Source organism: Sciurus carolinensis, chromosome 11 (genome assembly GCF_902686445.1).
Source record: "Sciurus carolinensis chromosome 11, mSciCar1.2, whole genome shotgun sequence".
NCBI lineage: Eukaryota > Metazoa > Chordata > Mammalia > Rodentia > Sciuridae > Sciurus > Sciurus carolinensis.
In genome coordinates, this window is record NC_062223.1 from 126,860,390 (window position 1) to 126,885,289 (window position 24,900).

Consider the following 24,900-nt stretch of genomic DNA (forward strand, 5'->3'; position numbering starts at 1 on the left):
GACCACTCCTCTCCACACTTTTGCAGATAAAATCTCTTCACCTTTTAGTTTGACCTGTCTCAAAAATTCCTTTCTCTTTCTCTCTCTCTTTCCCTTTTAGTGTATATATGGTCTTTTCAATACAGTTAGAGGAAATATGACATCAAAACCCTTGCCTTATATTCTTTATCCCTGGCCATACCAGAAATGGAACTAAGCAAAGATCAACAATTCAATACTTTTGTGGGGTCAGAGATAATAATAATAAAACAATATTTATGTTGTCCTAGATTCAGAATGTGTTGTATCTAAGGTCCAAATTAGGACACCTCAGTTATTGTAAGTAACTCTATGGTTCTGAAGAAAGACTAGCAGTTAAATTAGAGAAATTGGCTTGCAATGCCACTATATAATTGTTTCAATATATTTTTTTAAAAAATCTCCATGGCCTATACCCAAAGGACTTAAAATCAGCATACTACAGAGATACAGCCACATCAATGTTCATTGCTGCTCAATTCACCATAACCAGATTGTGGAACCAACCTAGATGCCCTTCAGTTGATGAATGGATAAAGAAACTGTGGCATATTTATACAATGGAATATTACTCTGCAATGAAGAATGATAAAATTATGGCATTTGTAGGCAAATGGATGAAATTGGAGAATATCATGCTAAGTGAGATAAGCCAATCTCAAAAAACTAAAGGACGAATGATCTCGCTGATAAGCGGATGAGGACATATAATGGGGGGTGGGAGGGGCTAGCATTAGGTTTAGGGTTAGGTTTAGAGTTAGGCTAAGGAGAGCGGAAAGAATGAAGGAAAGAAGGACTGTATAGAGGGAAAAGAGGGGTGGGAGGGGTGGGGGGGAGGGGAAAAATAAAATAAACATCATTACCCTATGTAAACGTAAAAAAATAAAAAATAAAAAAATAAAAAAATAAAAAAAAAAACATAGATTGCACAAGGTATGGTGGCACATGGCTATAATCCAGCAACTCAGTGTGATGGGCTGACAGATCTGGCTCCATGAGAATGTTACAGGCCAGACTCTAAGGGAAATGACTAAATAGACTCCATTTTGCTCTGAGACTCCATGTTATGTAGGAAATAAGCTTCTCCCATGGGAACACCCCGCCTCTGTGCCCATCATCAGTTACTTGGTGTGACATGTTTAATAATATACAATGGCAACTCCTATGTAGTAAGAATTGCTCTCTTTTGATTCCTATTGCTCCTAAACAATGTACCATGTGAATGGTGATTGTGTGGATGTTGGTAATCATTAGTTTGTACCTAGGTAAGGGTCATTTTGACCTATTTCTCTCTCTGTTGATGATCTCATAATGTTAGTTTGTAATTTCAAATCATAGCAACAGACACTTATGATTAATGTGATTTTTGGTATAAGAACCCCTGCAACCCTATGGTCAGGGCTGTTCTCCCAATAGCCATTTTTTGGGGCATTGTGTGAGACAGTCAGCCGGCCGGCTTAATACTCTCAAATTTGGAAAAAAAAAAAAAAAAAAAAAAAAAATTTCCACACTTCCCTTTCCTCCTCCCTTCAACTGCAGAAATACTATGCTTTCTCTTCTCTGTGACTGGGTATGAAACTTTTCTGCTATCAGGAATGTGTCTCCTAAGCTACGAAGTCATTTTGTCAAGATTTGCAAATCAAATCCAAGAACTCTTTGCTCATATTCTATTGTTCCACACACTGTTTAGGAGTGAATGATAATGCTTAATCACAGATTCTGTATTCTACCTTTTAATTTAAGTCCTGATACAGTTAATGTTGACAGGAAAAGAAGAAATGACATACCATTCCTACCATGCATTCAATTTTTTTAAAAATGTGCAAATCCTTGATAATCAAGGTGTATGGTAAGTTCTTAGAAAGTGACAAATGACAGGATGGACATAAGAAGATCTTGTATCAGTCAAATTCTTTGTTTTCTAAGGAATTCAATTTAAATAAGTTTAAGCAGTATGGAAAGTTATTGTCTCATTATGAGACCATAGACATAACATGCCAGGAGTTGGTGCTGACTGGGCTCTTGCTCTTATCATGTTTCTTTATGAATACCACCTTCAGTTTTTCACACTAGCTTTTTCTTGATGCTGGGTCCCTTCTATTGTACTTCCAGGACTCCTACCTTCTTGTCTTTACTGTTAGAATATAAGATAGGCTCTTTCCTTAGATTCATTTCAAAAGAAGTTACCAGAGAAAGATTCTGATTGACTTGGCTTGGGTCACATGATGAGCCCTGTAACCAGGAGAATTCAAGAGCACAGTAGCCCATGGGAGGTATATCACAACTGTTCTCTAAGAGAGGCAAAGCAAACCATGCAGAAAAATCAATTGTCCTCCACTACTCACATGAAGGAGAATGTTTGTTTAATCCACAAGATTTTTAGGTTAGGATGAAAGAAAAAAATAAGGAATAAAAGCTCCACAATAGTGAATCCTTTCCTTTTCCAATGTTAGCTCCAATACAGAGATAAAGCAATTTGCTTTAATAGATGTAATATATGATAAAGTTCAAGTCAGTAGCTACCACAGTCCATCATGTTGCATTATAATTTGCTATGCATCAGACTCTCTTCTCCGTGAGAGTTGAGCTCCTTCATCTAGGATCCTATTATATCTGAGGTCAAGTCCAGCACCAGAATATAGTAGAAGATTTTCCCCAAATACATGAATGGGTAATTAAATGGAGGGAAGATGGTGAAAGGATCCATCTATGCTAGTTGCTCCCCATCCAGTGAAAGATCAGTCATCATGCAAACAACTACAGAATAAGTGGAACAAAATAGAATTATGAAAACTTCCCTCCTTGGCTCAGAAGAAGTGATTTATTCTTCTAGGGAAAATTAGATAAAGCTTCATAAGCAATCTGACTTTTGAACATTTCCATAGAAACTTAATTCAGTCACCCCAAAAGAGGAGATAGCATTTAGATTATAAACAACAGGTGGGTGGGGAACAGGGCACCATAGTCTTGGATTGCTGAAGAACAGTTGGTTTTTAATAAAATAAACAAAATTGACAAATACTTAGCTAGACTAAGTAGAAAAGGAGAGTCGGCTTAAATGAAATCAGACATGAAATAAGTGGCATTACAATGAATGCCTCAGAAATAAAAAGCATTGCAAAGGCTTGTTATAAATACTTATGTGCCAACAAATCGGATAACTGGAGGAAATAGATAAATTCCTAGAAACATACAACTGACCAAGAACGAATCAAGAAGAAATAAAAACAGACCAGTTAAAAAATAATGAGATTGAAATAGAAATCAAAAACCTTCCAACAAAGAAAAGCCCAGGACCAGATGGCTGCATGGCTGAATTTTACCAGGCATTCAAGGAATAATTAATACTAGTTCTTCTTAAATTCTTCCAAAAATAGTAGCAAAGGGAATACATTAAAACTAATTCATTGAGGCCACCATCATCCTGATATCAAAGCTATACAAAGACAACAGAAGAGAAAACCACAGGCCAATATCTATAAGAAACAGAGATGAAAAACTTCAATAAAATATTAGCAAACCAATTCAGTGTCACATAACAAATATTATATACAATGTCCAAGTAGGATTTATCCCTGGGAAGCAAGATGGTTTAACATATGCAAATCAATCAATGCAGTATACTATATTATCACCATGAAAAAAAGAGAACCACATGATTATCTCTATTGATGCAGGAAAAGCATTTGACTGATTTCTTCCTTTCATGAAAAAACTCTTAAGAATATGGGTATAGAAAGAAATTTCCTCAACACCATAAAGGCCACTTCTGAAAAGTCCACAGATAGCATCATAATTGGAGAAAATCAAAAGCTTTTGCTTTAACATCAGTTGCAAGGCAAGAATGACCACTTTATCACTCCTTTTCTACATAATACTGGAATACTAGTAAGAGCAATCAAACAAAGGAAAGGAAGACATCACATCAGAAAGGAGGATTATAATTTTCCCTGTTTGGAGATTACATAATTATATATGTAGGAAATCCTGAAGACTCCATGTACACAATAAAACTGTTAAAACCAGTAAACAATCTTAGTAAACTTGTAAGGTAGAAATCAACATGCAAAACCCAGTTTAGTTTCTTCACACCAGTAGCAATCTATCCTAAAAGGAAATAAAGAAAACAGTTATTTATGATATGAAAAAGTGGACTTAAAAGTAACTTTAATTAAGAAGGTGTGAGATCTGAACATTCAGAAGTTTGATGAAGAATAGAAGAAAACACAGTAAATGGAAAGATTTCCTGTCTTCATGGATTAGAATAATTGATATTGTTTAAATGTCTACACTGCCCTGGACAACACATAGATTCAAAATAATTCTTGCCAAAACTCCAATGTCATATTTCATAGAAATAGAAAGAAATATACTTTAAAAATTCACATGGGACCACAAAAGAGCAGAAATAGCCAAAAATCTTGAGAAAGAACAATGAAGTTAGAGGCGTGACACATCTTGGTTTCAAAATATATCACAAAACTATACAAATCAAAATATTATGGTACAGACATAAAAACAGATATACATACCAATGCAACAGAATAAAGAGACCAGAGGAAAGAAAACCCAAGTGTATGCTCATGTAATTTTGACATGGAAAAATACATGGAAAGATAGTTTCTTCAACAAATAGTACTAGGAAAATTGGATCTCTACACACAAAAGAAAAAAATTGTACCCTTATCTTATGCCATACTCCCAAATTAACTGAAATCATAAAACTGTATAAGAAAACACAGGCAAAAAACTTCTGGAGATTGAATGTTACCTTGGTTTTTTTGTTTTTTGTTTTCATTTGTTTGTTTTTTGGAGATGTCATCAAACACATAGGCCACAACAGCAGACATAAACAAACAGGACAACATACAACTAAGAAGCTTCTGCACAGAAATGGAAAGAATAAACTCAAAAGCAGCCCACAGATTAGGAGAACATATTTGCAAACCATATATATGGTAAGTGGTTAACATCTAAAATATATAACAAATTCACACAACTAAAGAGCAAAAACAAAAACAAAACAACAACAACAAAGCCCCAAACCTCCACATAGACCAATTAAAGAAAAAGTCATGTTGGTTTTGTTCTTTCAGATAAATACCAAGGAGTGGGATAGCTGAGTCATATGGGGGTTCCATTCCTAGTCTTTTGAGGAATCTCCAAACTGACTTCCAAAGTGGTTGTACTAATTTGCAGTCTCACCCACAAATGTGTAAAGATATGTTTTCCCTTGCATCTTCATCAGCATTTATTGTTATTTGTATGCCAGATGATTGCCATTTTAACTATGGTGAGATAAAAAAAAAAATCTCAGTGTAGTTTCGATGTGCATTTCCTGGTATCTAAGATCGTTGAATTTTTTTTCACATATTTGTGCACTATTTATATTTCTTCTTGTGAGAAATATCTGCTTAGTTCTTGTGCCCATTTATTGATGGGCTTATTCATTTCTCTGATGGTGAATTTTTTCAGTTCTTTTTGTAGTCTGGATATTAATCTGTTGTCAAAAGAATAGCTGACAAAGATTTTCTCATATTCTGTAGACCCTGTCTTCAAATATTGAATGTTTTCTCCCATATGTTTAAGTTCAAGAGGGAAAGAATGAATAAAATAGGGATCTCAAGAAAATAGAAGATAGACCAATAGAATAGAGGAAGGGGATAGAGAAGGAGAGCTTAGGGGAGTCCTGGGGAATGAAATTGACCAATTATGCTATGTCTGTGTATGAACATACCACAATGCCACAATGAATCCCACTTTTATATATAATTATAAAGTGCTATTTAAAAATAATAGAAGAGAAACTAGTGGAATAGAGGAAGGGAATCAGTAGGAAGGAAGAAGGGAGGAAAAGGGAAAACTGGGGCATAAGATTTGTCAGATTATGTTATGCACATGTACAAATATGTCAGATTGAAACTATCCCATGCTTCAACAATCTTTCTTCTGAGTTTATAATCCAGGAAATGAAGTCAGTACTTTGAAGAGACATCTCACTCCCAAGTTCATTGCAACCTGAGTGCAACAGCCAAGGTATGAAAGAATATGAAAAAAAAAAAAATAACAAAGAAACTCAAGTGTTTATGAATGAATAGATAAAGAAACTGTGACTTGTGTACACAAAGGGATATTGTTCTACCTTAAAAAGGAGATCCTGCCATGTTCAACAACATGGATGAACCTGGAGGACATTTTCTTAAGTGAAATAAGCCAGACACAGGAAAGTATTCATGATTTCACATGAGGATTTTAATGGTGTCAAATTCGGAGAAGCAGAGAACTGAAGGTATTACTGTGGGTTAGGGGTGGAGGTGAGAGAAATGGGGAGATGTTGGTAAAGGTTCAAACTTTCAGTTATAAGACAAGTAAGTTCTGGGGATCTATTGTATAGTATGGTGTCTACAGTTAATAATAGTATCTTATATCCTTGAAATTTGCTGTAAGAGTAGATTGGACATATTTTAACAACACACAAAAAAGTAGCAAGGTGAGGTGATATGTTAATTAGCTTGAATGTTAAACTTTTCACAATGTGTATATACATAAACACATAAATATCCATATAGATGCATATGTATGTGATTGTATTATACATATAGATATTCAAATTTTTGTTTGAATGACAGATAGCTTTTGTTTTATGTAGGCACTCTGGCTGGCTCTCAGAAACTAATTAACACAAAAGGACAGGGCATTCCGCTCATGAACCTCGGAGGCTAGTAGTATACACAGAGAAAGGCAATCAAATGAACAGTATGTATAATTAATACATCAGTTAAAATCAAGTGTTTCTTCATGAGCACATTTATGGGTAATATCTGTGTTCCCGGCATGGGGTGCTATTGTGAGCACACTCAACCAGGGTTCTCAGTCCAACAACAGTACTCAGGGTCACATACCTGTTTCAGAACAGGAAGACCATTGTGTGTCTTAGCCCATTTGAGTTGCTTAACAAAACGCCATAGACTGGACGGCTTATCACCAGCAGATGTTCACTTCTCAGAGTTGTGAAGGCTGGATATCTGAGATTAGGACCCAGGAAGTTGAGGTGTTTGATGAGCATCTGTCTCCTGGTTCATTGATGGTGTTCTGTTGCTGTTCCCTCACATGGTGAAAAGGGCAAACCAGTTACCTTTGGCCTCCTTTTTCAGGGCACTAATCCCTTTTATGAGGGTTCTACCCTCATGATCTGATCACCTCTGCAAAGCCCTCTACATAGCATCAAATACCATCCCATTAAGGGTCAGGATTTGAACATAAAAATTTTGGAAGGGACACAAACATTTAGATCTTAATAGTATGAAAACGGAAACCTTTAGTTATCTGCTTAAATGTAAAAACAAATAAAAGATTATTTGAATAGTTAACTAATATACAATATTTGAAAACCTTATTTTTTTTTTTCTTGCTCTGAAGTCTTCTAAGGAGTTGCTCCTGACTTTCTTTCTTTTCATTCCCCTTTCTGTGATATTTTCAGACTCCAGTGTGAGTCCTTCCATTCATCCAATTATACTCTGGCCACTTCTGAATTACAATTCACCCATAAAAATAGGCTGAACACTCCCCAAGAGCTCTTCTTTCCTCCTCCCTTTTGATTCAGTTTCTGTTACTCATTTGCTTAACGCAATATTTTTTCTTCATAGATGGTACCAAGGTAATTTTCAGGCCTGCCAACATTGGAATAATCACACATCCTTAATCAGTGGAGTCCAAATTTAAGAATTCAATACTTCATTCACATCTGTGTCCTGTATGATTTACTTAGCATCCTTGAGTCTCTTCTTATTCTGTAGATGGAAACAAAACTCCCACATGTGCCAAAGACTCTTGGCACAGGAGAAGGGTCTGGGCCTTGGACTTAGACATCTGGATTTAAATCCTAGTTCACTGAGGACCAGGGACCCTCATTTTTTCAACTGTTACTTGGGGATCCAGCCCTGGGCAATGGAGCCAGGTGCAAGGGCTTTTGGCTACACTCACGGAAACCAAAAGACACATGGTGAGTGAAATGAGGGCACAACATGAGTGAAGGAAGACTGTGATACTGAAGCTATAAACCCATAGAGACCAGACCGAGAGGCAAAGGGGACCCACATGAAGATTCACAGCATGCATCTTCAAGCAGACAGAACAGAGAGCCTCCTGTGGGAAGAAGTATCAGGGAATGTGAACTGATCACCTTATAAACAAAGGGTGGCTTTCTAAAGGTCTGCTGTGTCCTCCCTCTGGAAGGAGACCTTTCTGAAGACAATGTGTTTGTCCCTGGGCAAGTCATTTGGTCTCTCTCTTTGTAACAAAGCGTATGTTGCCTATCTTATAGACTCAAATGAAGTTACCTGACACATAGTAGGTGTTAAAATAAGTAAATTAAATACCCTCGAGTGATTCTAACTGGTCCTTTAAGAGTAAAGAGAAGCTTCCTGCACTAGCAGGCAGAAGATAATCTCATTGAAAATCCCTTGAGAGGCTCAGTATCTCCTAATGGCCTGAATCTGCTCACTGCCATCACTGATATTTTTCCACTAGTTGAGCACAGGTTCCTGCTCCAAGTCTCTTCTGTCCTTTCAGGACGTTCCTTTTAAATTTCTTTCTTAAACTTTTCACCCTCATTAAATTAAGCTCCATTTTTTGGCAAAACCCTGTTCCTGGGGGAATTCTTAAAAAGTCCCACATCGAGTTAAAATAAAACTTGTCTTCTGCAAGTACTATGGTAGCAGACCTCATGTGTGTTGAAAGGCCCCTAGTCCACACAGCCTTACATAGCCCATGGATGTGTCCGTTTGATATCTGAAATTATCCTTTTACTGAAAACACCGGGGAGGCTACATTGTAACTAGTAGGTTCTTTCAAATTTGCTTTGCTTCTTGGATAGAAGCAGCTCATTATAAATCCATTCCTTAGCGTGCATTTGAAGGCAAGAGGGAGAGACCATGCTTCCAAACCAAAGCTGCTCCTTTCTTCAGTCATTTGTGCTTTCTGATGTTCTGCCCTGTGTTTCCACCCAAACCTTCCAGAGCTGAGAGAAGCGGTCCCTGCTAGGATAACAATGACTCAAGCTTCCCACAGGTAGGTCCTCCTATCTGCCACTCTGGCCTTTCTTCCTTTTTCTCCAGGAACCCTGATTTGGCCACAGTATTGGCTAAGCTGATCTTTTGTTATTTATTGTACCTTCGTAACACCCACACATCTCCTGGCAAGTGGATATTGCCAATGGATTGTTGCTATAACACCGCTTTACTGGGTCATAAAGCCAGTGGAAATTTATACAGCTGCTAAGAACTGTGAGAAAATCTGAAACTAGCTGTCTTTGTAGTACATAGGAACAGTGTTGGGTTAGAGGCTGGTTATCAGTGTGCTGAGACTTCCTTTCCCACCAACTCCTTGGTTCCCTGCTGGTGTCTGCTCAAATCTAAATTACCTCTTGTCCTCTTTGGGACTCCAGAGCATCTCCCTGGAGTCATGAATATAATATGGGAACTGAAATACACAGAGTTGAATTTATACATTCAAATATCCATCCATTCATTCATTTAAAAAAGTTTCTCCCCCTCCAGCATTTGCCTCCTCACTGCTGAGGATACAACAAATAGTAACTACCTCTGAATCTAACAGGAAAATGAAACTGAATTTCAACATAATGTGAAAGTGTCTGTGGGAAGCACTAAATCCAGTGTGTGAAATTCTGGAATGCAGCTGTGAGTAGGGATAGGAAATGTTTTTATAGGGAAGATGATTCTGAATTGTGTTTTGGGGGGTGAATAGGAGTTCAGGTGATTCTGATCAAGGTGCCCGACTGCTGGTACCAAGTACACAGCTCTGAATCTAATGCAGCAGAGATTTGCAAACTTGAATGGGCATATCACTAAATCATTTGAAATTCTGGTTAAAATGTAGATTCTAATTCAGTCTGCAGTCGGAATTGAGAGTGTCTATCTAACACACAGCTGATTTAAAAAAACATTCTTTTTTCTCATATGTCTCTAAAGTCTCTTTTTTTAATACCTAAAAATGTTGATACCAGTTCCAAACTTGAAGAAAAAAATTGCAAGAATAGTGCATGAAAAAAAATGTATACTTTTGTCACAATTCAAACCCACCAATTATTTTTTATCCTATTTTGTTTATCATTGTTTCTCTACATATTTATATGATTTTCCCCCTGAACTATTTGGAATTAAATTGGTGCTATTTTGTGTCTCTACTCCTGAAGTCTTCATTGTGTATTTCCTAAGAACATGGGTAATCTTTTACATTTATCATGATCAGAACATTTAACATTGATACAGTACTATTTTCTATTCCATGGGCCTTATTCAAATGTTGTTAATTGTTCCAATAATGTCCCTTAGAGCACATTTTCTCCCTTGATCTAGAATCCAAGCCAAAATCATGTATTGCATTTGGGTATTGTTCTGTCTCTTGAATCTCCTATAATCTGGAACAATTGCTTAACCGTTTTTGTCTTTCTTGACCTTGACAATTTTGAATAGTACAGTCTAATTATTTTGTAGAATGTCCCTCTATTTCAGAATGTCTGATGTTTCCTCTCAATTAGCTGCAGGTATGTATCATTGGCAGGGATAGAAGAAAGGTGACATTGTGCCCCAGACCACGTTTTGAATAGCAAGAATTCATTGAACGCAGGATTGGACACCAATACTGGTTACCAATGCTTCTCCCAGGGATGGCCTCCCTGCCAGGAACTTTGAGCTCCCTTGTACTTTCCTGGCCCAACCTGACTGGAAAAGACATGTGGGATATTGAATTAACTTTGAAACTTTAAATAGCAGATCTTATGTTCAACCTGTTTTCTTCACTTTGAGACCAACCTTTGCATTTTTTCATTGCATATGGCTCTCAGGTAACCTACCTCTGGCTTGCTCTTGTGTATCCTGAAGTGCTCGTTCTCAGGCCCTGTCTCCATTTCTTCCTTCATCTCTTCCTCGTCAGAGGAATAAGTTCCGATGTTTTATTATACAGTAGAGTGACCATAGTTAACAATAATGCAATACATGTTTCAAAACAGCCAGAAGAGAGGATTTTGAATGATCTCACCACAAAGAAAGGATGCGTTTGAGTGGCCCGATATGCTCATTACACTGATTTGATTGTTGTATAATATATACATGGATTAAATTAGCACACTGTATCCCATAAAGTTATACAATTGTTATGTGTCAAGGAAATAAATTAACAAGTAGATAAAGTTAAAAAAGGTCATTCTAATTTGCAAACAAAGAAGTGCATTCTCAAGTCTACAGTATCAGGCAGAAATTGCAGAATAGTCAGAGGTGGGTCCAGGAGACAGCAGTATGCAAGGAGTTGAAGCGACTGATGGGCCCCAGTCCACAGGACCCTGGCAAGATGCTTACCTCTCTGAGATTCAATCTTTTTATAAGTAAAACAGAATGATAGCACTACCTACCAAATAAGGTTTTGAGAAGAATCACTGAGATAATGCAGGCCACTTGTTTACAAGCTATCTGATGCAATACATGTTATTAGGGTGATAACTGCAGTGACACCACGTTGCTGCTGAATTGCGTCATTTGCATTCCTCCTACCTAGAAATGGAATCAGTCTCAGAGGCTGGTTCAGAGCTGAACCTGCAGCTGGTGGCCGATTGGCTCCAGCTTTACAGGTCAGGGATGCTCAGGGCCCTGGAAATAAGCCAACCCTGTGCAACTGTCAAAGCCTCAGGGGAAAAGGGATCAGAGCTGGAGAGTGCATGTCCCAGAACCAGTATTTAGACTAGAAACACAGGAGTAACAGAAGCAATACTACCACATAATGATTTTTATGAGTATCACTGATAACTGTGTCAATCTGTTGTGAGAGCAAACTTCCTGCAGTGCTTAAAGAGAAGCACCAAGGAAAACAGTCCTGATCAAAGCCTGGATTCCTTTGTCACAGGCATTTTCTCTGCAACACACCCAAAGGCATTTTGTAAAATAGCAGCAGCTTCTGAAAGGAAGATGTGTTAATAGGATATGGTTTGGGTGTCATCAGCTTTTTCCCAGAATGGGTTTCGCGTGGAGACAGACATCAAAATGGAGAGCAGAGAGAAATTCACTCACATGTTGGCACTTGACGGAGAAGAGAAGAAAATCAAATGTTTTAGTGGCCTGGATACTACAACTCTTGACGTGAACATTTTTAGCTCCATTTAGCTCTCTCAAGCTAATGGGGTTATAAAATCATTCTACAAGAATGACACCATTAGCGAATACAGTTTTGCTCTGCTTTGAAGCTTGAAAGTATATCAATTAGCAAATATTTACTGAGTGTCTACTATATGCCAACATTGGGCTAGGCATGAAAGGAGGTGGAAATTTATGTGGAAGTTAGTAACAACCATAGTAGCTACCTCTTCTGGAATGCCTATGTTAGGCTATTTCAGATCATCTTCTAGTTCTGTCCAAGAAGGATAACCTGAATTCCCACTTGGTAAATGAGAAAACTGGGGCACCAAGAGTTAAGTGATTTTTTTCCAGACCATACAAAGAATAGCTCAGCTATTCTTTTGACTTATGTGTAATTTTACTACCATGTCGACTTGGATGAGAAGATACTGCACACTTTGACAGAAGCCAAAGGATTCAAAATAGTGAAGTGTGATATTTTTAAAGTTTGGAGTCAGTTCCCATTTCATAGATGGAGAAACTGAGACTGACAAAAATATTTGCATAACTTAAGGGAATTTGTTATTAAAAGAGGAGAACTTAGGTTATTTAATGCCAGCATCACTGCCTTCTGATTACCCTTTGGCATGGAACCTCTATTTTGCTTTGCAGGATGATCAGTCTGTTTCTGGATGTCTGTGTCCTGCACAGATGGTGTCTGGCATGTTTAGTATGACTTCCCTCAGCTACAGTTTGGAAGAGTCCAACGTCATCATTCATTCTAGGTGTCCCACCTCCTGCCAAGACTCCTGTAGGTGCTGGAAGCAAAGCAGCTAAACATTGCAGGGAAAGACCGTGGGCATCACTGTGAAGTGGATGGAAACCCTGATAGGATGGGAAGCAGACTGATGGGAGATTGATGGGCACCGTCCGCCCTGCATGGAGAGGAATGGCCACCCTGCTGTCGCTCCCTCCTCCCTGCTCCCTGACAAGTGTAGTTGGCTGTTTGGGGTGGCATTGAGGGAGTGTGTCTGGGTTGATTCAATGAGGGGCATGGCTCAGAGATGGAGCATTTCCATGCAGAAGTGACGAGAGAGGCATGCTGAAGAGTTGTGGTGGAGAAATACGGCTGTCCAAAGAATTTATCACTAAGCATCTTGTTTCCATTCCCTAGAAGAAGAAAGAGAAGGGGGAAAATATTTTTTAAAGAGCTAAACACCAGACAAAGAGAGTCAATCTGTGTCCAGAACATTTCGAAATAATGAAATCAGAGCAGGTTCACTGGATCCCATCCATTTCTATTTCATGCTCTCAGAGCCTGAAGACAGACTGATGAGCTCGCTGGCAGGAGTCTTTCTTCCTTTCTTTGGCTAACTATCTGACTTAGTTCTTCCTCCTGGAATGGCAGGAAGATGACTGAGAGGACCTGGAAGTTTGACTTAGGAAAACAACACCCAGGGTCCATCTTCTTCCTTGGGCATTGAGGGAATCCATTGGGAAGTCTCAGCTTCCCTCTTCTCCTGTTGGTCTCTATTATACTTTACAGATGAGCTGAAGGACACTATTCCAAGGACACAGCTACAGACAGTGCCTTGTCCTGACAAATCCACTGAGTCATGACAGACAGTGTCAGGAGGAGTGTGATTTGTGTGCTAGTAGTTCAAGCCCCTCTCATACACAGTTTGTTGTCCTGGTGTTTGCTGTGTGGGTGTACTCAACTTCCCTGACCTTTGGGGACAGAGGGAAAGGTAGATCAGTGATAACCGGTTGCCTTCTAGGATCCACCCATCTTGCAGTCCACATTCCAAGAAGAGATGAAATAATAATAGTAAAAAGAAGACGTCCAGATCCTCCTTAATCAAAGCATTTGAAAAGACCTGACATGCAGTCATTGTACTCCAAATTCATTACTACAACAAAACCTGAGTAATACTAATGAAATAGCAATCTGTTGGAGCACACTGACCTGTGTATAGAAATGCAGCTTTGCAGCTGCAAGAAGGAGACAGTGGGGCCTGCGTGGGGACAGGATTATTACACTTAGGGGCTTTCATTGCACCACCATCACCCCCAGGCCCAGAGCAATAGCAGTAGCAACCCTGCAGGAGGACCCTTCTTTGCGCAGGCTTTGACGTCAGCGGTTGCTGTCTCTGGCCTCTGAAAATATTTACACACTTAGGAAAGGGATGGAGGAGGAGGTACTTTTTAATTAGTGATAACTGAGGGGCTACCACAAGGCAGGATGTATCAATTTTATTTTACTCAACCCTCACAGTATTTCCATCATCCTGATTTTGCAGTTGACACAATTCAAGCACTTTACCTAAGTGAATGAAACGTTTCTGGTAAGATCAGCCTTTCTCCTACATATTGTGCTGTAAGACTGAGAAAGGATATCCTTTCTTTCAATTTCCCCTACATTCTGGGTTTTTTTCTCCATGAATTACAGGGTTAATTCATTAAATAGATACTGTTGAGTATCTACTTAATTGCCATGCATGTTGCTAGATGTTGTTTCTATCATGTAAAAAAGAGAAGAAAAATCCTATTCCGGGAAGGAAATAAGAAATTTCAAAAGGCATTAAAAAAACTAGAATCAAAATAAATAATTATAACTTATGAGTAATGCTACTTAAAAAAAATGAAACAAACCAGATACTGTGGTAGATAATAACAGGAGCCAGGAAACATGTTGAAATTGAATGCTCAGGAGGCTGTCAAGGTCTGCAGGATGAGAAGCAGTCAAGCAATTGCAAAACATGGGAGAAGAAATGCTTGGCAGAAGAAGCATCAAGTGCAAAGGCCCTGAGATAGGAAAGGGCTTGTCACATTTAAGCTACGAAAGAAGGCCCAAGAGCTGGGGTTGAGAGAACCTGAGGGAGAATATTAATGGCTGTTGAGTTGTCAGCCTTGCTTACTTGAGAGGGAGAGGAAGGAGATCATGAGGGGTCTCACTGACCATGCTATGCAGTTTGGATTTAGATATTAGAAAGAAGAGTAGTAGAAAACGAAGGATTTAGAGCAGGAAAGTGATGTGTGTTTTCATTTTATAATTATTTTTAATAGAAAAAACATATCTATGGCTCAAAGCTACAAAATAAAAATTTTTATGGTGGAAGTGTTTCCTTATTCTTGCCCTTCAGTCACCCAGTTCCTCTATGAGATTGGCATATATTCTTCTTAATATATTCCATATGTATTAATATATGTAGTCATGTGTTACATCATGACCTTTTGGTTAATTATGGACCACATAGGATGGAGGTACCATAAGTTTATATTGTCTAGTGACATGGTAGTCATTTTTGTGTAAGGACACATTTATTAGAACATATCCCTGTCATTAAACAACACATGACTGTGTGAGGGGGTATGCACACATATATGAACATAGATAATTAATACATGTATACCACTCTAGCCTACCGATCCATTTTTTTCTCTCACTTTAATATATTTTTGAGATTATTTTATATATATGTACACATGGAACCATGTCATTTTTTTTTTTTAATGATTGCTGAGTTGTCAGCCTGGCAGAGTGGGTAAGAACCTAGAATCTAGAGGCAGATCACCTGAGTTTAAATTCTGTTTTGTAGGACCTTGAGGAACATGGTCTGTCTGAACCTTGATTGAGTCATCTAATGGATTGGTGTGTTAAGATTTTCCCTTATGAAATTGTTGGAAGGTTGAAATGAGTGAATTCACATAACACAGCTTGAACAGCATGTGGCACAGGTGACATGGATAAGCCTGGTATGGACATACAGTAAGTTACTGGTCCACTCACTCTTCCTTTCTGTTGTTTCCAGGGCTTGCTCTGACAAATGCAATAGTGAACATCTTCGTATGTAAGCCATTACACCTGTGACTCCCAGATGAGAAGATGTCTGTGTAAAATATATCTGTGAGTGGAACTTTTGAGTCAAGGAGGGGTATCTTTAATTTTGATAGATATCACCAAATTTTCCTTCACAGAAGATTTTTCAATTTACAAGTTCATCCACAATATACATCATCAGCCTTTTTGATATGGGTCAACCCGATGGATAAATAATGATATCTGGTTATAATTTCATTTTCTATTTCCCTTGATTTGACTGAGTTTGAGCATCATTTTTTATGTTAAAAGTTATTGCATTTCTTTTTGTGTAAACTCTATGCTTAGGTTCTTTGTCCATTTCCTCTCATGTTGTTGACATTTTTCTACTTACTTAGTTTAGTGGGGAGGGAATGGGTTCTGGAGGAGATTCTCTAGTTAAAATTGTGGTCCTTCTTTTTACTAGCTGTATGACCCTGGTCAAGTTAATTAACCCTTCTGTGCCTCAGTTTCCTTTGGATAATATACTACTTATGTCATATGGTTATTGAAAGGCTGAAATGAATTATGAGAGATTGCATATACAAATAGACAATGGCCAGAGCATATATAAAAATAGAGCTCTGATCCAGGATCTGTTGTCATAAAACCAGGAAGCCAAACCATAACCACAGTTGCAATGAATCCCTTTTGGTCACGATTTAATCAATAACTTTAGTTTACCTAATTTTTGTCCCTACTTACAACCAGAAAAAAATGAGTATGCTGCCCTAACCTATCTCATAGGTACCCTGCTTTCTGTTTGCCCTGATCCAGCTCATCCACGCCAATGACTTCCTATTGAGGCACATTTGAAGACTTCCCTTTTTTCTCGATTTTCTCACTTCTCTCTATACATCTGAGTGTCTGCCTAGCACAAGTGATGGTAGTTGACTCCCTTGCTATGACAAGCTCTGAAGATATTGCTTGTTCTCATTTGAGTGAGCTTCGTTTCTGATATTAGAAGATGTACAAAGCTCAGAAGACAATTTGGCCCACATTAGACATCCAATACCGTAAGTGGTGGTGGTCATTGTCTGTGTATCAGGTGCTGTGAATCATTTTTCTGCTTGTTTTCCTTCCTAGAATGCAATATTTCCTTGAAGGGAAATATTGATACTAATACATTTTGAAATCTTGTGCAGATCCTAAAATCTGCCTTACAGGGAGTGTGGGCATGTGCACTGAAGGGCTGCGTAAACTGTGTCTGAATTTCAGGTGAGCCTAGTGATCTAGAGGACTGCAATCATCCCATGGTTTAAAAGCTCTAACACAGGGAGGATTAGGTCGTCATGGCCAAGGGTTTCCTTTATGAGCAAGTCAGTACAAAACTAATAAATGAAAAGGGTTGAAAGATAATTTTGTAAATCCAGATGTGTGAACTGTGTGACTACTGGTAAATCCTAACTCTCTTAAATTTCCTCCCATGTACATCAGGGCAATACTAACTGCACAGAGGTTTTGGGATAAGTAGATGAGATCATTGAGTAAGAAAGTTTCAAATAGAGTTCTTTTATTTGATAATTGCTTGTTAATTTGTCTGTAGTTATGTAATGTACAACTTTTTACCAGACACTTATCTATATTATACACTCACTCGATAATCACAAGATCATAAAGTCAGGTAGGAGCAGAGTTGCTCAAGACACTTGGAGTCAAGTGTTAATTTCAAATTTGACTTTTTATTTTTTGCACAAAATTCTGTATTTAGTCCAATAAACCATGCTGCTTCATAGATTTTCTTTGCACATCTGTACCTTTTTTGAAGAATTAAAAAATGGAAATTTACTGGGCGTCCAAGACTCTTTTAGAGAAAATATCAAGGCTAAAGTGCCAGGAGCTGTGTGTCGTGCATCTCTGACATTTCTTCCACTGGGGCCAGAATCAGCAGAGCAGAGAGAGGTTTGCAGGCCTGTGTGTGCCCACCACTTTCCACTCCCTGCCTATTTGATTCACTCTGTGCTCCTCATTGCCATTTCCCTCTAGGTCCTTGGCCACTGCAAGAAACAGCAGCTGTGGCCATCTAGTTCATGCCACTAATTAAATGGAATTTATGTTTCAAATTTGGAAATGGCTACCTTCTTGCCAAGGCACAATAGCTCTCTGAAATCAAGCAATTGAGCTCATTGAGCTTCAAAAGACCCTTCTTTGGCCACACATTCCTCATTCCCTTCCAATCATCATTTATTGATCATGAACTATGTGCCAGGGATACAAAGACTAGATGTCTTTGCCAAATCGCCCCATAAATGTTTCTTGAGCACCATCAAAGTATGAGGCCACGTGCTGTGTTCAAAATGGAGAGTATAAAGAGAAATAACTGAGGAAATCAGAATATAGGGAAAATGGTATCATAGATTAAACAGTGACCCCAGTGAAAAGTAAGACTCTGGGTTATGGCAGAACAAGAAAGACCAGGGGATGACAAGAAATGCTGAGGTTCCAGGCATTAAGAACTAAAAAGAAATTCATCCCACACCATTTCAATAAATCCCAAGTTGGACTGCTTCCTCTTGCCTCTGAACCCCTGAGGGACATTCCAGATGTGGCAGCTAAGCTGTAGAGTGCTGAAAGAATCTGGAGACTTATCACTTTGCCCCTTTCCATCACATTCCCTCACTTCTGCCAGACCTTAGGCCATTTTTGCTATTTTCTTTGCTTTTTCCCTGGTTAATCTACCTATGGCTCATTGGAACCTCCCATTTTGGTTCTTGATCATATGTAACCACTCAACCATTAAGTGGTGGAAACAGACCCATTTCTTTTGGACATCCACATTCTGCAACAAGACTTGCTGTGTTAACTTGACTTGTGGGGTGAGTAGGAACTTGGGGATCCCTTCTCTCTTGTCACCTTCTAGGGATGCAGTGCTGTTCCATGCTGTGTACTTTTGTGCATATCTTCAGGGCTTTAAATAGAATCCTGTGGGAATAACTCATTTTAAAGGGAAGTTGAAAGCACTTAACTCAGCCTACATCAAAGGCATGTGTCTGCTCGGCGGGAGCTGTCCTCTTAGTGCTCCTCTGGACAGAATTAACCACAAATGTCCTTTCATTAAGTGGTTGTTAAAAGCCTCATTTTTGAAAGAGAGAGTGGAAACAAAGGAGATGAAGAAGAAAGGAAATAAAGGAACCTGAAAGTTGTCTCCAGAGGCTACATGATTCTAAAATTAAGGGAACACTTTCCTAAAATTATGAGAATGGGTAGATAAGAAAGGTGGCAATCCAGGTAATTATTTTAATTCTTAATAGTCTCTGAAGAAATATAACTTGGTTGAAATCCTTGTTCTTCCTGTTTCCTACCTATCCAACTTTGGGTATGTAATTTGATATCTCAGAGTCTCAATTTTGTAATCTATTATGCAAAGATAATAACTGTACTTTTTACAAAAACTTAGTGGATTCAGTGAAATAAGACATATAAAGACAAGGGCAGTGTTATGGTTTGATATGAGGTGTCTGTCCCCCAAAAACTCATGTGTGAGACAATGTAAGAATGTTCAGAGGTGAAATGACTAGATTATGAGAGCCATAACATAATAGTAAGGTAATCCACCTGGATGGAGTAACTGTGGGTAGGAAGTGTATAGCTGGAGGAGATCATCACTGGAGGAATACCATTGGAATATATTTTGTCCCTGGTGAGAAGAGCTCTCTCTTTGCTTCCTGATTAACAAGTCCTGAGCTGCTTTCCTCCACCATGCCCTTCCGCCATGATGTTCTGCCTCGTGGGACCCAGAGCAATGGTGTTGGCCGACCATGGACTGAATCTCTGACACCGTGAGCCAAAATAAGCTTCCTCCTCTATGTTTTTCTTGTCAGGTCTTTGGTTACAGTGACAGTAAAGCTAATTGAGACAATGACTGATGTAGAGTACAACTGTATCAAAGGCTAATTGCTCATCCTCATCACCATCATCATCATCATTGCCATTGCCATTTCCATTCACTTCACACATATTTGTTTAGCCTTTTTTCCTGTTTACTCTTCTTGGTTCCCTTAGGACATAAAAATGATTCTGGTGTGGTTCCCGCAGTCAGGGAACTTCTGATTTAAAAGTGATGATAAAACTCATACAGAAATAACACTAATACAAGATAGAGAATGAGAGTGCAGCAAGAAATAGATATGACACACAATGAGAGACCAAAGCAAGAAAGGTTTCATTTCAGCTGGCAGCAGGATAAGAGGAGAGCATTTCAAGGAGAATTTGAGGGAAGAGGAGTATTTGGTCTGGGTCTTACTGGGTAAATAGGATTTGAAGTAGCCAAAGGAAAAGTTACTCCATGAGGGTAGAAAGCAGCATGATTCAAGCCATGGAAACTCAGAGCAAATGGAGGGAAAATCAAACAATTTGGTTTGAATTGAGTATAGATGGCTTTAGGAAGAATGAATAGTGTAAAGAATAGAGAGACAAATTGGGATCAAGTCACAGAAGCACCATAATGGTTTTTAGTAAGCATTCTTGTCAAAGGTGCTTGGTATTCTACATAGACATTTGGAAGGTTTTGTGCCAGAGACCCTTGGCAAATGTCCACTCCAGTCTCTGGTTTCTGGGGAGAGCCCTCCCTAAAGCCCTTAGATGTGAAGTCTTGGCTGGACCCACCCATGCTAAGGCCCCCCAGAAGAGGAGAAGCTTTAGCTCTCTTAGACACTTGTTCAGGAGTAGGTAATCACCCTGTTTCTGTTTTCCATTCTTCTTTTGTTTATTTTTATAGGACCTTGTGAAGAAAGGGTACTTTCCTTTGACTTTTAGGATGGAAAGTGATAAAAGGAAGGGAAATAAGGTTTACCAAAGTTGTGTTATGTGACATATCCTACCATACAGGCTTTCTTGTATTCAAGTTCATTAATTCTCATAGTTCCTCAAATGTACATCATATATCTCTTTCTTATTCTTTATTGTAGATGATGAAACCGATGTTCAGAAAAGTGAACCTCCTGATTTTTCCAAGGTCTTTTCTAGACTACCAGTGGTAGAGGGCAGATTCACATGGAAATCTTCCTGATGATAGAACATGAGCCTATTCAACTTGGAAGTCTATCCCTGGGTCCTTTGAGGTGTTATGGATTTGTTTTGAGCTACTTAAATAGATTATCTAATTGTCTAAGGACAACCCTCATGGAAAATGGGTAATATTTCTTGGTCTTTTTTTCAGTTTGTAGTTTGTTAACAACATTACCTGGGGCAGCAATTATATTTTTGTCATTATATATTTAATGGCTTAGATTCTATTCAATAAATATTAATAGCATAAATGAATTCAAGGTTCATCCAGCTTCAATTACCCCAGAAGGCAGTGTGGTACAATGGTGAGTACACTGACTTTGGGATAAAGTCAGTAGGTTCTGACTTGACTTTACTACTTTTTGTCATATGCTCTGGAGATCTTTTTAATCTCTCAGAGACTTCTTTGATCAGCAAAATGAAACCATTTAAACCCATTATACCTACTAACCAGAAACATAGCATGAGACTTAAATGAGACAATTCCATTCAAGAAATATTTTCCAAGCTCTTCCTCTGTACAGAATCAGGCATGGACAATGACTATAATGATTGATCCTATGAAGAAAACCATTTTTATACAAATAAAAGTCAAGGGTTGTTATTATACACAGGACATCATTAGCTTAATATCAAGAAAATCTCACCCTTAAGACCTGACAGAGTTTCTTACTGGATATTTTTCCCTTCTTGTTGAAAAATTGAGCACATTCTTTTTCCCATGACATTTCATCTAAATCAAGTTGTCAGGAAGGTGTAATTTCTTCTAGGTGTGCGTATGAAAATAGATAGCCTGCTTTTTCCTTGGGGTCATTAGCACTTACCTATTTTCTGGATCCCTGGTTTGCTGAAAGCAACAATGGATGACGTTCATAGCCAGAACAATGGGCTGAACGTGTCCCCTGGTTCTATCACGGTTTTCTCCCTCGGCTTCCACTAGAATGTTTGGCAACTTAAACTTGGGCCCATGGCATCATTTTTCTAAACATGCCTGTATTTTTGTGTTTCGAGGTTGGTACATCTCTGATCAGTACTAACCCCAAATCCAGAGATTAGGTCACATGTAGATCAAAATGTCAGAATCCAGAGAAAATTTGGTAATCATTTGGTTCAACTCTCTTCTTTTTCAGGTTAGGAATCCTAGACTCATCTCTCCATCCATCCATCCATTATTTATTTAATCATTAATTTCACCTAAAACATAGCTCCTACTATATACTAAACAATGGCCATAAAATATTGAACAAGATAGGAGTTGAACAAGATAGGGTTTCTCAATTCTCAGAGAATTTGAGGATATTTGATTTTTTCCCTGAGGTATTGAGGTGTGTGTGTGTGTGTGTGTGTGTGTGTGTGTGTGTGAGTGTGTGTGTATTGCTAAAGATATTGAACCCAAGGTCTTGCACATGCTAGGCAGGTGCTCTACCATTGACCTAAAACATCCTTAACCTGATATTTGATTAATTTTAACAACTACAATAGCAACTATAAAACAGAGGGCATTATTTCATTTGCTAATTATAAATATATTCCATGTTAGGTACTGTATTTTTGTTGCTGTTATTGTTTGGTACTGGCGATTGAACCCAGGGATACTTAACCACTGAGCCACATCCCCAACCCTGTTGTTTATTTTGAGATAGGACCTCTGTAAGTTGCTGAGGCAGACTTCAAATTTGTGATCCTCCAGACTCAGCCTCTCGAGTTGCTGGCAAAGGAGTGCACCACTTATAAGAATTGCTTAGGTACTATTATGATTTCTCCTTTGCAGATGGTAAATCAGAAGCTCAAGAAGATTAAGTAACCTGCAAAAGATCACATAATTAATAACAGAGTTAGCATCGTAACCGAGATTTCATTCCAAAACATCATTCAACATTGCACAGTAAAGTTTTGGTGATCCAGGGAAATGGATGCTTGCCCATGAGATCATAGAACAGTTTATTACAAGAGTCAGGGTCTTCTGACTCAAATAACCATGTATGTAAATGTGAATATGTATGTCATTTAAACATTGCTCTGTTTAATCGGTTTAGAAATTTTGCCCTTGGTGTCTGTGTTGAATCAATAATCTTATTTTTTCTTAAATAAACTGCTATTCAGTGTTCTTTTCAGCGTGGGGGACTAAAGTCTAAAATGAGTTGGTAATGCAGGACTTCTAAATATTTCCATAGAGAGCTTCTAGAGGCCCAGAAAATCACTTGAACACTTAGAGGGCAAATGCAGCACTGTCCTTGCAAAGTGATTACCCTGCAAATTACCAATATCTGGGCAATCATAAGGCAAATCATTAGCCTATCAATTTACAATCTCTCAAGAAAGCATAGGATGCTATATAAAAACCAATTACAGCCATGGTTCTCAAACTCGAATGAATGTGCTTTTGAGTCACCTGGATCTTGTTAAATGCAGATCTTTACTCAGTAGTTAATCTTTACTCAGTCTGAGGTGTAGCTGAAGATTCTGCATTTGCAAGATGCAGCCAGACAATGCTGATGCTGTTGGTCCCCGGACCATACTTTGAGAAGTGAGGCAGACAAGTATATTTTCTTTTTATGACTCTTAGATGTTGTAGAAAAACCTGCTAATCTCAATAAGTTTCTTAAAATTGTGTTGACTATAATATTTTTAACTATAGGTTTAGGAGGTTATGATCCTGACCATTGGGTGAATCATCCTTTTCAAGACCATTCCCAGAAGGTAGTTATTGTCACCTTATAAGCAAAGCAGAGGCACATTTCAAATGAATTTTAGAGAATGGCTCTGGATAATGGTCTAGTCATTGCAGGTCCCAAGTACAGAATGAGAGAATGAGAGAATATGAAACTAGTCCTAACATGCACCTGCTTGCAAAGAAAAAGAAAGAGAGAACAATAAAATATGTTTTATAAATTAAAACTGTGGTAAAACTCAAATGAAACAAGTACAAAGTGATATATTCAAAGCCACACAACCAAAATATAACCACAAAGTTTACTAAGACTGGGAAGAATGGAAGGAAAGACCGGAAGGAAAGACCTGAAAGCTACACCAAATCACAAGCTGCAGATGAATTGGCAATAAGATATGACAGTGGGATGGAAATAAAAGAACTAAGATACTCTGAAGGTCTAAAGTGGTGCTTCCAGTAGAGCTTTGCTCTATTTTATTAGGGTTTTAGGTAAAGCATCTTAAAGGAAATATAGAAAAATTAGGGAAGACTTCAAAGGCAACAACCTCGCATGCCTTTGGGTAAGAGAAATTTCCACTATCCCTGGAGAGTCCTCAGTTTTTCCCTCTTTTCCCCGTTGGTTTATTTCCTTATTCTTGTCATTTACAACATTACATAAAACAGAGCTGCAGTAAGATATCTATCCAACAGGAGCTCCTGTTAAATTTGTTGGTGCCTCTCTAAAGTACCCATGTCTGAAATTCAAGTTATATAAACTAGTAAGTTTCCTTCTTTGCCAATGCACAGTTTGAGATGTAATATGTCAGTCAACTAAAAAATAACATTGGTATTTCTAGAGTTGTTTCATTATAACAGAGGCTCACAATGTTGGTTCAGTATTTCCAATAGAATGAGCCTGGGATCAAATCCCTTCCTCTCAAATGCACTGACATTTGACATTTGTTTAGGATTTTTTGGTCAAAATTCATCAGTGAATAAAGGTACATTGTACATCTGGGAATTTATATGGAAAGTCAAAACTCATGCAATTGTTTAGGGTCTCTTATAGTACATCTTGTTTTGAATTTATTTTGGTCCTATTTCAGGTCGCTGTTGGGAAACAGTTGGAATGGTGAATGACCTTATAGGCAGGAACTTTAGTGGCCAAGTTGATGTGACTTGACTTAAGGTAGCAGATGTTGACTTCTTTCTGTTGCTTCACACACAGAGTTTTTTTTTTT